Here is a 6,000-nt window from a genome sequence, read left to right as displayed (position 1 = left end):
TAAAATACAAAAAAATATTAAATAATATTTGGTTTTTAAATTAAATTAAATAGTTATAAAGTTATAAATAAAAGATAAAGTTATAAAAATTTTGTTAAAAAGATGCAAAGATAAAGATGTAAGATTACTTAAAGTGAAAAGTAAAAAAGATATTTATTAAGATTAAAAATAAATCTTTTGAAAAAGTTGGAAGTGCAGGATGAAGTCTTGGAGGTGTAGGATGAAACACAAAGAGTAATCTTGTGAGTGGAGAGTATTCACCATAAGTGCTAAAATTTCCTTGTAATCCAACATTAATGGGTTTTATCTAAATGATTGCATCTAGAAGAATTTCTTTTTATGTGACTTGTGTTTTAAAATGCTATGATGTGCTTAGCTTATCAATATTGCTTGTTTAATACTCATAGGATAACATTTTTGTATATTAACTTACCATTTTTTTTTGTTGTTTTGTGATTGTATTTTTTTTTTTTTTTCACTTATCCGTATCAACAAATAAGTATACCTATTTAGAAATTATTTTAGATAGAAAGAAGCTAGCTTAATTATATTTTAGAAGTAAGAGTAATTAATTTTGGTATAGTTTTTGTTAGTTAGTGTGATTGTATAAATGTGATATATATTTTTAATCCTATATCTTGGAAGACCTCAATTAATACTCTGAATTATTTGTTTTGAACTTTATTATTAAATATCTTATTCTATTAGTATTAAGCTACGGAATGTGACAATTATTAAATTATATGTTAACAAAGTTAAAATATAATTAAAGAATTTTTCTGTAAAAAAAATAATGAAATTATAAACTAATTAAATAGATGAAACAGAAACTCCAATTTTTGAACATATAATTCTTTTTTCACAAAAACTAATCTCAAATTTCAGGAGTTCACTTGTTTACATTTTTAATAGTCATCACTGTTATGAATAATGATTTGAAACTTCCATTTCAGGAAGAATGTTCACGCACCTTCAAATGTGAAGCATTACAGAGAATGTTTAATATAAAAAATGTATTATTTACAGTTGAACTTTAGTCCCAAATTTCTTGTATTTTTATAGCTTTACAATTCTAAAATAAAGTTATATACTTTGTTTTAATTATACCGCTAAATATCTAATTAACATGAGATTAAAGCATGAAAAATATTTTCAATACATATCATTTATTTGATAATGATATTTTGGTAACAATTTTTTTTACATTTTAACATTATTTATGTGTCATTATGTGATTGGTTCATGTTAGTGTTTATGATTATTATTATTATTGAAAGTGAAATAATTTTGGACCAATCACAGAATGACACGTAAGTTATATTAATATGTTGTCAAAATATCATTATCCTATTTAAATTTTTATATAAATTAGTCTTAAACCTAATTTTGTATATTTATACACAGTACTTCAACAAAAGAAGAACATTTTTAGGATTTAAAATTTTGTTTTAAGCACCTCTAACTATAATCACATTAGAAAACAATTTCCTGAGAAGAAAGAAAACTCATACCAAATTGTAGAATAAGGCATGTGAAAGTATGATTGTCTATAAGTAAATCATTAACCCTAATTAAGTTATTAGACATGAAACTCAAATTAGTGATTTCCAAGAAATATAAAACATTTGGTTATCTTGAAGCACCGATTAATATGCACACATTTAGTTTTTGCTTGAAGATAATAAAACTTTTCAAACACATTAGTTTAAGGAAGAATTAGAATCCCACAACCTAAGGCTCTTGCATGTGCTTTGGAGGAGTTGACTCAAAGTTGGCAAACTCGAGAAGTCAACATCTTTACATAACGTGTAAAATGGACTTATATTTAAATTTTAGTAATATTCATCCTCCAAAACTTCTAAATATTTTAGATTCCTACCATTTTACATATTTCAACAGTTTCTATTTACACTCATATTTTAATTTTTTTCAATTAATTTTTCAACCTTTTCTTTATATTATGTATATTTTCTTCCCTTTTCAAACAATCTAATAATGAAATTTGATTTAAAGTGTTTTTTCTTTTGTTGTTGCATTTTTCATTGAGTGTGTATGGTATAGTGTTGACTAGTTTTTTAATCTGAAAATTAATTAACACTACAATGGTTTCTCTAATAACTTACCCTAAGCTTCTTTGATTTATAATACATAGAAAACATCAACTGAAGTCAGCTTAATAATACTCAATACTTTAATGTTTTTTATTATACATATTGAGTGACCTATTAATTTTGATGAAATAACTTTGAATCGTTAAATGCAATTAAGATATTTTAACTTTAATTGTTTCTGGTACAGAAATCTTTTATTAAAATTACAATATTTTTTTTTTCCTAAATAAATAGGGTCCAATCTATATACTCATACACCTTCTACTATAATTATTTAAACCAATTGTCAGAATTAATTAAATTTAAGTGCCCAAAAAAAGAGAATTATTTAAGTTAAAACAATTTATTTACAATTCAAGGAAAAAAGTTACTTTTTTTTTTTAAATTCAAAATAAAACTAATAATAAATAAAAAAATTTTATTTTATACATATTTAATATTCAAACCACATAAAATGATACAAATCTCATTTTTCTACACAAAAAATTTTCATCCCTTACTGATTTAAATGCTAGAGAAAACTTTGCAGGTGAATTTTTTTTGCTTCTTGATATTCAATCAGAATTTTTTATCCAATTACACATTGTAAAAAAATATCATACTCCAAAATTTGATAAGAATACGATTCAATATAAGGTTTACTAAATAAATAAATAGAGTTTATTTTTTTATACATGTTTAATTTTTTATAATTCATTAATTTAAAAAAATATTTGATTTTAAGTTTACATTATATATAATAAAAACTACTGAATATTCATTTTATATACAAGAAGAAACATATGTTTATGGTATTTATTTATTACAACTTTTACCATACTTAAAAACAATAACCAAAAATTTGATCACAATAAAAGAGAGAAATTACGAACACTACAACAACAATAAGTGGTATTACCGACGTGAAATAACATCGTATCAAAAGTACTTGTAAATATTTAAGTAGTGATTTAACTTTATATCACTACCTAAGTGTTTGAGAAGAGGAAAATTATAAGAAAATAAAGTAGCACTTAAGTACTTATAATTAGATATACCTACATATAGCAGAAGTTTTATATAGCATAAATTTTAGCATAAAGTGGTTCTATATTTTTTTGGTAAGAAATGAAGCATATCTCGTGATCTTTTGTTTTTCTTTATTGGATTGAGGGATAATATTGCAGCACTCGAGGACGTGACTGAAACGGAACACCACCCATATCATGGAAAAGATTAATACATTCCATGCATACTTTTTATTTATTTATTAAAACTCCATGCATGCATGCTCTTCTATAATTATGCCAAAAATGCATTTTAAATTTAAAGCTTTATTGTCACAATCATATCCACGAGTCTTTTGTGTTTCTTCCACTTTCACAACGTATCAAAAAAAAAAGTTGAATGCTTAATATCTACTGTAAGTTTTCACATTTAATAATATACTAGTAAATAACATGTAGGGCCAGTTAAATTTTATAGTGAAATTTTAAAGTTGATAATTAATTACAAAAGTATCTCAGAATAAAATATTTAAAGTACTGCTGATAGACACAGAATTCAAAGAAATCCATTCATGTGTGATTAAAATATTGGATAATTTATCATGTGAATAATGTTTTAAATATTTTAAAATCCCTACAACTTTTTTGTCAAATAGGTTTGGTTACCTTTACTTAACTTAATTAAACTAAATTTATTAGATATGTAAGGAAATTTTTCATTTTTTTGAGTATTGTATCCTTTATAGTATAGATGCACTATATTTGTACATTAATGAGTGAAACAATATTGCAGTTATTTAAGATATTCTATTATAATATTGTAATCGTGTGGGAAATGGGAATGTGATAAGATTAAATGATGGTAAAGTGGATAGATATATATGATGATTTTATCCGTTAAAAGTAGGTGATTTTCAAGATAATATTTGTATCTTAGTTCCATATTAAAAAAATAACGTTGTTTTTAATATTTTTTTTTTTGTGATTTTGATTGAGTATCTTATAGAATTAAGAATTTACTGTAAGTATAATAATTAGAAAAATTATAAGATTAATTAAGTATACAAGTAAATATTACGAGAAAATATTTGTTAAAAATAAATAAGATTCATATCAACTTAATCGATATTATTTTAAATAAATACAAATATTAAAAGAAATAAGATTGGTATTGATTAAATACACTAAATTTAAAAAAAAAAAATAGATTTAATTGATATTGGATAAACTAACACTAGCTTAAATAAATATCAATAATAATAATTTAGATTAATATGGGTTAAATAAATATTAGTAAATATAAACATTAATTAAAATTAGAGCCCATTATATGAATATTAACTATTGATAATTATTAAAAATAAATTGAATTAACTAATATTATAAGAATTTTAAAATTAAATTCAATATATTTAATTTTATTATATATTTTATTTTAAGATCTCAATTTAACAATTTTGTCGGTTATACGGCCAACTCTATTTATTGTATTAGTTATGTGACCGATGTTATTGTGTGATAATTAATTCACAATATCCCTATAATGAAATAAAGAAAAATATGAAAATAACATATTAAAATAAATAATAAAACAAAATATATAATCATACTTATAAATATATATATATATATATATATATATATATATATATATATAATATTAATTGTTTTGGATGTAAAGTGGTGTATTTCTACAAAACACACTTTCCACGCTCATGTTTTTATTTTATTTAGCTTAGGTAATCTTATATACTTTTAGTTAAAATTCTTTCTTATTTGGATACATGTCAAAGACAATTTATTTTCTTATCTGGGTACATGTCAAAGACACTTTATTCTGGTGCGTAAGTCAGTAATTAAACCAATCGGGCTATAACAAAGACTTAAATTTGCAATAAATGCAATCATCTACCTTTTTACTATTGATCTCTATTTATAGTTTTTTGGAATGCAATAATCTACATTTTCATCTTTGATTTCTATTTATAGTTTTTCGAATGGGTCTGAGATAGTAAAACTCTAATCACAGTCTAATCATGGCTCTCTACCTACTAAGTAATACTTACCAATAATCATGATTTGAAATAGTGTTTAGAAATGTTCACTATTTAAGGATGTTTAGAGAACATCTATTTGAATTCCCTAAGTTTACCTATGTGATCAATCATCTTCTCAAATGGTCTTTATCGGATTGTTGAGAAAGAATAATGCAACTTGGATTATAACTGAAAACCCTAATTCAAATGTTGAAAAAGTGTGAAACTTAAAATTGAAACCCGTAATCCCAAAGGTTGAAGAAGGTTTCATCTTAAGGTGAATTCAAAAATACAATTATACGACACTCATCACTTTCTATTTCGATCCTAACTCTAATTATATAATAAAAGTAAAATAAGATCACATAAATAAATATTTGAAAATGTATTTACTATTATCTATTATAATACAAGAAAAGAAAATACTTATAAATTTATTTTACTACCCATTGACATGTATTCATTTTTAATTTCTTTTTTATTTATATTTATTTTATTGTCACATGTATATAATATTTTTTCTGTTATTTTATTTTTTAATATTTTTATTTATATTGACTTTGTTGCTACATGTATATAAAATTTATTTTTATATTAATTTATTATTTTTGTGCATAGAATTTATTTTTATAATAAGTTATAATTATACTATAACGTAATAACTTATTATAATATAACAAAAAAAATAATATAAAATTTACTTTATTACTCATTTTATTTAGTTTATAAAATTTAAAATCTTCAAACCAATATCAATTATATCTAATAGTTTAATTTAAGGAATAATAATGATAAAATGTTTAGAAATATATGTTAAGAAAATTAAATTTAGTACTTAAATATACCAAATCACAAAAATTCAAAATT

The sequence above is a fragment of the Vigna radiata genome, chromosome 4, assembly GCF_000741045.1.
Source record: "Vigna radiata var. radiata cultivar VC1973A chromosome 4, Vradiata_ver6, whole genome shotgun sequence".
NCBI lineage: Eukaryota > Viridiplantae > Streptophyta > Magnoliopsida > Fabales > Fabaceae > Vigna > Vigna radiata.
The sequence above is the reverse complement of the archived record's forward strand: the minus strand, read 5'-3'. Positions refer to the sequence as shown.